This window comes from Oncorhynchus mykiss, unplaced genomic scaffold (genome assembly GCF_013265735.2).
Source record: "Oncorhynchus mykiss isolate Arlee unplaced genomic scaffold, USDA_OmykA_1.1 un_scaffold_298, whole genome shotgun sequence".
Lineage (NCBI taxonomy): Eukaryota > Metazoa > Chordata > Actinopteri > Salmoniformes > Salmonidae > Oncorhynchus > Oncorhynchus mykiss.
Window position 1 is genome coordinate 47,270 of NW_023493748.1, and position 13,222 is coordinate 60,491.

General features: G+C 50.0%; 1 long non-coding RNA gene across 1 annotated transcript; it reads left to right on the plus strand.

Moving 5' to 3' along the window:
* Positions 1-4,498: 4,498 nt before the first annotated feature.
* Positions 4,499-9,745, plus strand: LOC118949805. Its single transcript, XR_005042281.1, has 3 exons — positions 4,499-5,364; positions 9,000-9,082; positions 9,636-9,745. It is a non-coding gene; the product is annotated as an uncharacterized LOC118949805 (long non-coding RNA).
* Positions 9,746-13,222: the final 3,477 nt, after the last annotated feature.

The following is a 13,222-nucleotide window of genomic DNA, read 5'->3' on the forward strand; positions in this document are numbered from 1 at the left end:
TTCTCCCCTCCTCTAGTCCAAACCACCTCCTCTCCTGTCCTGTCCCAGCCCTGGAGACCTGCATGTTTTAATTGATTACTAGTTGATACAGTGCCAGGTTAGGCATCCTGGCTGAGTGTCTATACTTCCCTCCATCCTTCCCTTCTCTATCTCCCTCTCTTTCTATACCTCCCTCCATCCTTCCCTTCTCTCTCTATACTTCCCTCCATCCTTCCCTTCTCTCTGTCTTTACTCCTGGCCATGTGTTTTCACCAGGGCTCAGGCATTGTGGGTCCGATGTAGGGTTTCCCTCCCTCCCTGCCTCCCTCCCTCTCTCTCTCTCCCCCTCCCTGCCTCCCTCCCTCTCTCCCTCCCTGCCTGCCTTCCTCCCCCCCCCCTCCCTGCCTCCCCCCTCCCTCCCTCTCCCCCTCCCTCCCTGCCTGCCTCCCTCCCTCCCCCCCTCCCTCTCTCCCTCTCTCCCTCCCTCCCTCCCCCCTCCCTGCCTCCCTCCCTGCCTGCCTCCCTACCTCCCCCCCTCCCTCTCTCTTTCCCTCCCTCCCTCCCTCTCTCCCCCCTCCCTGCCTCCCTCCCTCCCTCTCTGCCTCTCTCCCTCCCTGTCCAGTCCCAAGCAGCAGGCAACGTGGCTACTTATAGCGCCTTCATAAATCAAGCTGTCATTTTCCCGTCATGCTCGTTGGATTGCTGAGGCTCGTGGCGAATCGACTCGCAAGAGCTCTGCTCCCCACAAACTTTTGGGAAAGGGGGAGATGCAGAGAGAGAGAGAATGGCAGTGAGAGAGAGAGGCGGGAGGACAGTGAAAGAAGGAGAAAGAGGAGGGGGGGGACAGAGAAAGAGAGAGAGAGAGAGAGGCGGGAAGACAGAGGAGGAAGGAGAAAGAGGAGAGGGGGGGACTGAGAAAGAGGGAGAGCGAGAGCAAGAGCGAGACAGAGAGAGAGAGAGAGAGAGAGAGAGAGAGAGAGAGAGCGAGACAGAGAGAGAGAGAGACAGAGAGAGAGAGAGAGAGAGAGAGAGAGAGAGACAGAGAGAGAGCGAGACAGAGAGAGAGACAGAGAGAGAGCGAGAGAGAGGGGTGGGGAAAGAGAGAGAGAGAGAGGGGTGGGGAAAGAGAGAGAGAGAAAGAGGAGAGAGAGCGAGACAGAGAGAGAGAAAGAGATAGAGAGAGAGAGAAGGAGAGGGAGAGAGGAGAGAGAGAGAGAGAGAGAGAGAGAGAAGGAGAGAGAGAACTAGCATTGTGTTCAGTATTGAGTCAGGACTGAGGAAACTAGAGGAAACTAACACATCGTTTTATACGGTTCCAGGTGTGACAGACAGGGTAGCAAATGTCTGCATATCTGGTGGTGCGTTGAGCTGTTTACTAGAGTAACATACTAGAACAGAGTGTGGAAAAGTAGAGAGACTCTAAAACATGCTGAGAAACATGATGGGCTTTCCCAGTTCAGCAGTAAGGCTTCTACACAGTAGCTGACTGCCGCTGGAAATACTAGGTTAGGTTAATGCTAGGTTAGGTTAATCCTAGGTTAGGTTAATGCTAGGTTAGGTTAATGCTAGGTTAGGTTAATGCAAGGTTAGGTTAATGCTAGGTTAATGCAAGGTTAGGTTAATGCTAGGTTAGGTTAATACTAGGTTAGATTAACGCTAGGTTAATGCTAGGTTAATGCTAGGTTAATGCAATGTTAAGTTAATGCTAGGTTAATGCTAGGTTAAGTTAATGCTAGGGTAGGTTACTGCTAGGTTAATGCTAGGTTAGATTAATACTAGGGCTAGGTTAATGCTAGGTTAGATTAATACTGGGGCTAGGTTAATGCTAGGTTAGATTAATATTAGGGCTAGGTTAATGCTAGGTTAATGCTAGGTTAAGTTACTGCTAGGTTAATGCTAGGTTAATGCTAGGTTAGATTAATACTAGGGCTTGGTTAATGCTAGGTTAGATTAATACTAGGGCTAGGTTAATGCTAGGTTAGATTAATACTGGGGCTAGGTTAATGCTAGGTTAGATTAATATTAGGGCTAGGTTAATGCTAGGTTAATGCTAGGTTAAGTTACTGCTAGGTTAATGCTAGGTTAATGCTAGGTTAGATTAATACTAGGGCTAGGTTAATGCTAGGTTAGATTAATACTAGGGCTATGTTAATGCTAGGTTAATGCTAGGTTAGATTAATACTAGGGCTAGGTTAATGCTAGGTTAATGCTAGGTTAGGTTACTGCTAGGTTAATGCTAGGCTAGGTTACTGCTAGGGCTAGGTTAATGCTAGGTTAGGTTAATGCTAGGTTAGGTTCCTGCTAGGTTAATTCTAGGTTAGGTTACTGCTAGGTTAATGCTAGGTTAGATTAATACTAGGGCTGGGTTAATGCTAGGTTAATGCTAGGTTAGGTTAATACTATGGCTAGGTTAATGCTAGGTTAGGTTACTGCTAGGTTAATGCTAGGTTAATGCTAGGTTAGATTAATACTAGGGCTAGGTTAATGCTAGGTTAGATTAATACTAGGGCTAGGTTAATGCTAGGTTAGGTTACTGCTAGGTTAATGTTAGGTTATATTAATACTAGGGTTAGGTTAATGCTAGGTTAATGTTAGGTTATATTAATACTAGGGCTAGGTTAATGCTAGGTTAATGCTAGGTTAGATTAATACTAGGGCTAGGTTAATGCTAGGTTAATGCTAGGTTAGGTTACTGCTAGGTTAATGCTAGGTTAATGCTAGGTTAATGCTAGATTAGATTAATACTGGGGCTAGGTTAATGCTAGGTTAGATTAATACTGGGGCTAGGTTAATGCTAGGTTAGATTAATACTGGGGCTAGGTTAATGCTAGGTTAGATTAATACTAGGGCTAGGTTAATTCTAGGTTAGATTAATACTGGGGCTAGGTTAATGCAAGGTTAGATTAATACTAGGGTTAGGTTAATGCTAGGTTAATGCTAGGTTAGGTTACTGCTAGGTTAGATTAATACTAGGGCTAGGTTAATGCTAGGTTAATGCTAGGTTAGATTAATACTAGGGCTAGGTTAATGCTAGGTTAGATTAAAACTAGGGCTAGGTTAATGCTAGGTTATCTCCAGGTTAGGGAGAGGGTGAAGTGTTAGGGAGTCAGGGGGCTGACCCGACACACACTCTCACCCCAAACAAGCTGAGAGTGGGTAAGGAGCTGACCCCACACACAGCTCACACACACACACACTCTCATCTTACACACCCCCTCTGTCCCTCACCCCTCACCCCTCAGCACCCCACACACCCTCTACAGAGCAGAGTCATCCCTCTCACCACGTGGTCAGAAACCCACTCATGAGAGGGAAGAAGAGGAGAGAAGGAGAGGAATAGAGAGAACAAGGGAGAGGGATAAGAAAGAAGGAGAGGAATAGAGAGAACAAGGGAGAGGGTTAAGAGAGAGAGAGGAGGGAGAGATACAGAGAGAAAGAGAGAGAGAGAGCGAGAGAGAGAGAAAGAGAGATATACAGAGAGAAAGAGAGAGAGCAAAAGAGAGAGAGAAAGAGAGAGAGAGAAAGAGAGAAAGAGAGAGGGAAATAGAGATATACAGAGAGAAATAGAGAGAGAGAAGAGAGAAAGAGAGTGAGAGAAAGAAAGAGAAAGAGGGAAATAGAGATATACAGAGAGAAAGAGAGAAAGAGAGAGAGCAAAAGAGAGAAAGAGATATATAGAGAGAAAGAGAGAGAGAAAGAGAGAGAGAAAGAGAGAGAGAGAGGGAAATAGAGATATAAAGAGAGAGAAAGAGAGATATACAGAGAGAAAGAGAGAGAGAAAGAGAGAGAGGGAAAGAGAGAGAGGGAAAGAGAGAGGGAAATAGAGATATAAAGAGAGAAAGAGAGAGAGAAAGAGAGAGAGAGGGAAATAGAGATATAAAGAGAGAGAAAGAGAGATATACAGAGAGAAAGAGAGAGAAAGAGAGAGAGGGAAAGAGAGAGGGAAAGAGAGAGGGAAATAGAGATATAAAGAGAGAAAGAGAGAGAGAAAGAGAGAGAGAGGGAAATAGAGATATACAGAGAGAAAGAGAGAGAGGGAAATATAGATATAAAGAGAGAGAGAGGGAAATAGAGATATACAGAGAGAAAGAGAGAGAGAAAGAGAGGGAAATAGAGATATACAGAGAGAAAGAGAGAGAGAGGGAAATAGAGATATACAGAGAGAGAAAAGTAATGATGGAAGGTGACAGAAGTCCTCCACCTGTTCTACTCTCTCACCCCTCCTCACCTCCCTCACCCCTCCTCATCATGACTGTCCTGGCCTTGTCACAACAGCTGAAACAATGTCCCCAAACAGACTTCACTTCTCCCCCTCCCTGTCTCCCCTGAATCTCATATGACCAATCCAGCCACCGACCCAAGCCATAGAAAAGAGGCCAGTGGAGTCAGGAGATTTCATGGGGCTGGAGGCTGAACTGAAGAACTGGCTGGAGGAATGGGGGGGGATGGGGAGGAGGATGGGGCTGGAGGCTGAACTGTAGAACTGGCTGGAGGAATGGGGGGGGGGGGGGGGGGATTGGGGAGGTATGCAACGACCCATGCAGTCCCCTGAGTCTTCAAATACTGCCATTAACATCCAGCCATATGTTGTTACACACAGACACACAGACCCCGTCTGGAGTTACAGGCACTTCCTCTCTGCAGCTCAGTCAACTGAAAATACTATCCATCCCCTCCTAACCACGCACTGCAAACACCTAGAAGCACAGACTGTCTGGAATCACAGCCACTTCCTCTCTGCAGCTCAGTCAACTGAAAACACCATCCATCCCCTCCTAACCACGCACTGCAAACACCTAGAAGCACAGACTGTCTGGAATCACAGCCACTTCCTCTCTGCAGCTCAGTCAACTGAAAACACCATCCATCCCCTCCTAACCACGCACTGCAAACACCTAGAAGCACAGACTGTCTGGAATCACAGGCACTTCCTCTCTGCAGCTCAGGCAACTGAAAACACCATCCATCCCCTCCTAATCACGCACTGCAAACACTTAGAAGCACAGACTGTCTGAATTATGCTGAACCTTTCCCACTATGTATACCAGGTTAACTGAGGGACAGACAGTGTGGTGAAGAAGGAGCAACAGCACCTCTTTAATCTCAGGAGGCTGAAGAAATTCAGCTCGGCCCCTAACTTCTACAGATGCACCATTGAGAGCATCGTGTCGTGCTGTATCACCGCCTGGTATGGCAATCGCACCGTCCACAAACGCAGGAGACATGTGAGATGGTGCGGTCAGCCTAACGCATCACCGGGGGGCACACTGCCTGCCCTCCAGGACAACTACAGCCCCCGGTGTCACAGGAAGGCCAAGGATATCATTAAGGACCTCAGCCACCCGATCCAAGACCTGTTCACCCAAATATCATCTAGATGGCGAGGTCAGTACAGGTGCATCAAAGCTGGAACCAATATTCAGAAAAACAGCTTCTATCTCCAGGCCATCAGACTGTTAAATAGTTCAGGGCAGGTAACTAGCTTCCCCCCAGTACCCTGCCCTGAACCTTAGTCACTGTTACTAGCCTCCCCCCAGTACCCTGCCCTGAACCTTAGTCACTGTTACTAGCCTCCCCCCAGTACCCTGCCCTGAACCTTAGTCACTGTTACTAGCCTCCCCCCAGTACCCTGCCCTGAACCTTAGTCACTGTTACTAGCCTCCCCTAGTAACCTGCCCTGAACTATAGTCACTGTTACTAGCCTCCCCCCAGTACCCTGCCCTGAACCTTAGTCACTGTTACTAGCCTCCCCCAGTACCCTGCCCTGAACTATAGTCACTGTTACTAGCCTCCCCCAGTACCCTGCCCTGAACCTTAGTCACTGTTACTAGCCTCCCCCAGTACCCTGCCCTGAACCTTAGTCACTGTTACTAGCCTCCCCCAGTACCCTGCCCTGAACTATAGTCACTGTTACTAGCCTCCCCCAGTACCCTGCCCTGAACTATAGTCACTGTTACTAGCCTCCCCCAGTACCCTGCCCTGAACTATAGTCACTGTTACTAGCCTCCCCCAGTACCCTGCCCTGAACCTTAGTCACTGTTACTAGCCTCCCCCAGTACCCTGCCCTGAACTATAGTCACTGTTACTAGCCTCCCCCCAGTACCCTGCCCTGAACCTTAGTCACTGTTACTAGCCTCCCCCCAGTACCCTGCCCTGAACTATAGTCACTGTTACTAGCCTCCCCCCAGTACCCTGCCCTGAACCTTAGTCACTGTTACTAGCCTCCCCCCAGTACCCTGCCCTGAACCTTAGTCACTGTTACTAGCCTCCCCCCAGTACCCTGCCCTGAACTATAGTCACTGTTACTAGCCTCCCCCAGTACCCTGCCCTGAACCTTAGTCACTGTTACTAGCCTCCCCTAGTAACCTGCCCTGAACTATAGTCACTGTTACTAGCCTCCCCCCAGTACCCTGCCCTGAACCTTAGTCACTGTTACTAGCCTCCCCCAGTACCCTGCCCTGAACCTTAGTCACTGTTACTAGCCTCCCCTAGTAACCTGCCCTGAACTATAGTCACTGTTACTAGCCTCCCCCAGTACCCTGCCCTGAACCTTAGTCACTGTTACTAGCCTCCCCTAGTACCCTGCCCTGAACTATAGTCACTGTTACTAGCCTCCCCCAGTACCCTGCCCTGAACCTTAGTCACTGTTACTAGCCTCCCCCAGTACCCTGCCCTGAACCTTAGTCACTGTTACTAGCCTCCCCCAGTACCCTGCCCTGAACATTAGTCACTGTTACTAGCCTCCCCCAGTACCCTGCCCTGAACCTTAGTCACTGTTACTAGCCTCCCGCAGTACCCTGCCCTGAACCTTGGTCACTGTTACTAGCCTCCCCCATTACCCTGCCCTGAACCTTAGTCACTGTTACTAGCCTCCCCCAGTACCCTGCACTGAACCTTAGTCACTGTTACTAGCCTCCCCCAGTACCCTGCCCTGAACCTTAGTCACTGTTACTAACCTCCCCCCAGTACCCTGCCCTAAACTATAGTCACTGTTACTAGCCTCCCCCAGTACCCTGCCCTAAACTATAGTCACTGTTACTAGCCTCCCCCCAGTACCCTGCCCTGAACCTTAGTCACTGTTACTAGCCTCCCCCCAGTACCCTGCCCTGACCCTTAGTCACTGTTACTAGCCTCCCCCCAGTACCCTGCCCCGAACCTTGGTCACTGTTACTAGCCTCCCCCCAGTACCCTGCCCTGAACTATAGTCATGTTACTAGCCTCCACCCAGTACCCTGCCCTGAACTATAGTCACTGTTACTAGCCTCCCCCCAGTACCCTGCCCTGAACTATAGTCATGTTACTAGCCTCCACCCAGTACCCTGCCCTGAACTATAGTCACTGTTACTAGCCTCCCCCCAGTACCCTGCCCTGAACTATAGTCACTGTTACTAGCCTCCCCCCAGTACCCTGCCCCGAACCTTGGTCACTGTTACTAGCCTCCCCCCAGTACCCTGCCCTGAACTATAGTCATGTTACTAGCCTCCACCCAGTATCCTGCCCTGAACTATAGTCACTGTTACTAGCCTCCCCCCAGTACCCTGCCCTGAACCTTAGTCACTGTTACTAGCCTCCCCCCAGTACCCTGCCCTGAACCTTAGTCACTGTTACTAGCCTCCCCCCAGTACCCTGCCATGAACCTTAGTCACTGTTACTAGCCTCCCCCAGTACCCTGCCCTGAACCTTAGTCACTGTTACTAGCCTCCCCCAGTACCCTGCCCTGAACCTTAGTCACTGTTACTAGCCTCCCCCAGTACCCTGCCCTGAACCTTAGTCACAGTTACTAGCCTCCCCCCAGTACCCTGCCCTGAACCTTAGTCACTGTTACTAGCCTCCCCCAGTACCCTGCCCTGAACTATAGTCATGTTACTAGCCTCCCCCCAGTACCCTGCCCTGAACTATAGTCACTGTTACTAGCCTCCCCCATTACCCTGCCCGAACCTTAGTCACTGTTACTAGCCTCCCCCCAGTACCCTGCCCTGAACCTTAGTCACTGTTACTAGCCTCCCCCCAGTACCCTGCCCTGAACCTTAGTCACTGTTACTAGCCTCCCCCAGTACCCTGCCCTGAACCTTAGTCACTGTTACTAGCCTCCCCCCAGTACCCTGCCCTGAACCTTAGTCACTGTTACTAGCCTCCCCCCAGTACCCTGCCCTGAACCTTAGTCACTGTAACTAGCCTCCCCCCAGTACCCTGCCCTGAACCTTAGTCACTGTTACTAGCCTCCCCCCAGTACCCTGCCCTGAACCTTAGAGCATGCTGCCCTGTGGACATAGAGTCCTTGAACACTGGTGACTTGAATAATGTTTCCATACTGTTTAACCCACGTTAGACTGTATTTTAGCGATGGCTCACCCTACTGTTTAACCCACGTTAGACTGTATTCTAGCGATGGCTCACCCTACTGTTTAACCCACGTTAGACTGTATTCTAGCGATGGCTCACCATACTGTTTAACCCACGTTAGACTGTATTCTAGCGATTGCTCACCCTACTGTTTAACCCACGTTAGACTGTATTCTAGCGATGGCTCACCATACTGTTTAACCCACGTTAGACTGTATTCTAGCGATGGCTCACCATACTGTTTAACCCACGTTAGACTGTATTCTAGCGATGGCTCACCATACTGTTTAACCCACGTTAGACTGTATTCTAGCGATTGCTCACCATACTGTTTAACCCACGTTAGACTGTATTCTAGCGATGGCTCACCATACTGTTTAACCCACGTTAGACTGTATTCTAGCGATGGCTCACCATACTGTTTAACCCACGTTAGACTGTATTCTAGCGATGGCTCACCATACTGTTTAACCCACGTTAGACTGTATTCTAGCGATGGCTCACCATACTGTTTAACCCACGTTAGACTGTATTCTAGCGATGGCTCACCCCAGACAACATGTTTAGTATCTGGATTATGTGTGTGTTGTTGTCATTGCTAGGTATTACTGCTGGAGCTACAAACACAAACATTTAGCTGCACCTACGATAACATCTGCTGACCTGTGTCTGTACAGAACCGGGTGCGATGTGGGGACAGATCCCAGCTGTAGATATGTGATTGGGAACAGCAGGAGTAGTGGAGCACCTGTGTTCAGCAGTGAGTCATAACGCACGCACACACACACACGTGCACACACACACACATACACACACACGCCGAGGACATTGGGTATTGAGAAGTTTAGTTCTAATTGTTTTCACAGAGTGAGTCTGACAGACGCTCTTGGTTTAACTTAAGATGTTTTACCTTTTAGCTCTCTCTCTCTCTCTCTCTCTCTCTCTCTCTCTCTCTCTCTCTCTCTCTCTCTCTCTCTCTCTCTCTCTCTCTCTCTCTCTCTCTCTCTCTCTCTCTCTCTCTCTCTCTCTCTCTCTCTCTCTCTCTCTCTCTCTCTCTCTCTCTCTCTCTCTCTCTCTCTCTCTCTCTCTCTCTCTCTCTCTCTCTCTCTCTCTCTCTCTCTCTCTCTCTCTCTCTCTCTCTCTCTCTCTCTCTCTCTCTCTCTCTCTCTCTCTCTCTCTCTCTCTCTCTCTCTCTCTCTCTCTCTCTCTCTCTCTCTCTCTCTCTCTCTCTCTCTCTCTCTCTCTCTCTCTCTCTCTCTCTCTCTCTCTCTCTCTCTCTCTCTCTCTCTCTCTCTCTCTCTCTCTCTCTCTAGGCTGCTAGTCCTGAAGCACATTCTGACCACACAGTGGATTGACTGTTGCAACCGTAACACACACACACACACACACACACACACAAACCCACCCACACCCGCACAAAAACACACAACAAAAACACTTTTACAGATGCACAATTGAGAGCATCCTGTCGGGCTGTATCACCGCCTGGTACAGCAACTGCTCCGCCCTCAACCGTAAGGCTCTCCAGAGGGTAGTGAGGTCTGCACAACGCATCACCGGGGGCAAACTACCTGCCCTCCAGGACACCTACACCACCCGATGTCACAGGAAGGCCATAAAGATCATGAAGGACAACAACCACCCGAGCCACTGCCTGTTCACCCCGCTATCATCCAGAAGGCGAGGTCAGTACAGGTGCATCAAAGCTGGGACCGAGAGACTGTAAAACAGCTTCTATCTCAAGGCCATCAGACTGTTAAACAGCCACCACTAACATTGAGTGGCTGCTGCCAACACACTGACTCAACTCCAGCCACTTTAATAATGGAAAAATTGATGTAATAAATGTATCACTAGTCACTTTAAACAATGTCACTTTATATAATGTTTACATACCCTACATTACTCATCTCATATGTATATACTGTACTCTATACCATCTACTGCATCTTGTCTATGCCGTTCGGCCATCACTCATCCATATATTTATATGTACATATTCTGATTCATTCCTTTACACTTGTGTGTATAAGGTAGTTGTTGTGAAATTGTTAGATTACTTGTTAGATATTACTGCATGGTCGGAAACTAGAAGCACCAGCATTTCACTACACTCGCATTAACATCTGCTAAACATGTGTATGTGACCAATAAAATTTGATTTGATTTGATTTGACACAAACACACTCAATCACACACAAACCCACACGCACACACCCACACAAACACACACACTCACCCACACAAACACACTCACTCAATCACACCCACACAAACACACTCACTCACACACAAACCCACACGCACACACCCACACAAACACACACACTCACCCACACAAACACACTCACTCACACACACTCACTCACACACACCCACACAAACACACTCACTCACACACACTCACTCACACACAAACCCACACGCACACACCCACACAAACACACTCACTCACACACAAACAAACCCACACGCACACACCCACACAAACACACGCACACACCCACACAAACACACTCACTCACACACAAACCCACACGCACACACCCACACAAACACACACACTCACACACACCCACACAAACACACCCACACAAATACACTCACTCACACACAAACCCACACGCACACACCCACACAAACACACACATTCACTCACACACAAACAAACCCACACGCACACACCCACACAAACACACACACTCACTCACACACAAACCCACACGCACACACCCACACAAACACACTCACTCACACACAAACCCACACGCACACACCCACACAAACACACACACACTCACACACACCCACACAAACACACCCACACAAACACACTCACTCACACACAAACCCACACAAACACACTCACTCACACACAAACCCACACGCACACACCCACACAAACACACTCACTCACACACAAACCCACACGCACACACCCACACAAACACACTCACTCACACACACCCACACAAACACACTCACTCACACACACACCCACACGCACACACTTTCAAACACTGTAACAAACATATATTTTGAGTGTTTCCACATTCTATAAAGTCAACTCCCTCTTTCTCTCTGTCTCTGAGTGTTTGTTCATTCTCTGTAGCTGTGGTGCGTTGTGCTCTGCTGCCTCTCTCCTCCTGCTCCACTGTCTCTCCCTGCATCCCTGGAGACGTCTCCCCAGCGCTGACCTCTCTCGCCTGGGGAAGCTGGCTCCTTGCCCACTCCCTCCCCTGGCCCTCCCTTCTCCTCCCCTATTGGCTCGCTCACACCTCCAGAGTTTGGCAGCGGCCCAGGGCCCTGCCCAGCCCTGATAGCCCAGCTCCCACTTCCTCTCTCTGGGCACACCAGCCCTCGAGGTAGGTGGGCGGTGGAGGGAGGCTGGAGGCTTGTGGAGGGAGACTGTGCCCCCCCCCCCACACACACAGGCGATGTTATATATATTGGGTTGACCCCCCCCCCTCACACACACACAGGCAGTGTTACATATACTGGGTTGACCCCCCCCATCACACACACACACAGGAGATGTGATATATACTGGGTTGACCCCGCCCCCCCCCCCTCTCACACAGGAGATGTGATATATACTGGGTTGACCCCCCCCCCTCGCACACACAGGAGATGTGATATATACTGGGTTGACCCCCCCCCCCACACACACACACAGGAGATGTGATATATACTGGGTTGACCCCCCCCCCCCCCTCACACACACACAGGAGATGTGATATATACTGGGTTGACCCCCCCCACCCTCACACACACAGGAGATATGATATATTCTGGGTTGACCCCCCCCTCATACACACAGGAGATGTGATATATTCTGGGTTGACACCCCCCCCCCCCCTCATACACACAGGAGATGTGATATATACTGGGTTGACCCCCCCTCACAGGAGATGTGATATATACTGGGTTGACCCCCCCCCCCCCCCTCACACACACAGGAGATGTGATATATACTGGGTTGACCCCCCCCCCCTCACAGACACAGGAGATGTGATATATACTGGGTTGACCCCCCCCCCCCCTCACAGGAGATGTGATATATACTGGGTTGATCCCCCCCCCCCTCGCAGGAGATGTGATATATACTGGGTTGACCCCCCCCCCCCCTCTCACAGGAGATGTGATATATACTGGGTTGACCCCCCCCTCACAGACACAGGAGATGTGATATATACTGGGTTGACCCCCCCCCCCCCCCCTCACACACACAGGAGATGTGATATATACTGGGTTGACCCCCCCCCCCCCCCACCCTCACACACACACAGGAGATGTGATATATACTGGGTTGACCCCCCCCCCCCCCCCCCCTCACACACACAGGATATGTGATATATACTGGGTTGACCACCCCCCTCACAGGAGATGTGATATATACTGGGTTGACCCCCCCCCCCCCCCCTCACACACACAGGAGATGTGATATATACTGGGTTGACCCCCCCCTCACAGGAGATGTTATATATACTGGGTTGACCCCCCCCCCCCCCCCCCCTCACACACACAGGAGATGTGATATATACTGGGTTGACCCCCCCCCCCCCCTCCTCACACACACAGGAGATGTGATATATACTGGGTTGACCCCCCCCCCCCTTCTCACACACACAGGAGATGTGATATATACTGGGTTGACCCCCCCCCCCCTCCTCACACACACAGGAGATGTTATATATACTGGGTTGACCCCCCCCCCCCTCCTCACACACACAGGAGATGTGATATATACTGGGTTGACCCCCCCCCCCCCCCCCCTCACACACACAGGATATGTGATATATACTGGGTTGACCACCCCCCTCACAGGAGATGTGATATATACTGGGTTGACCCCCCCCCCCCCTCACACACACAGGAGATGTGATATATACTGGGTTGA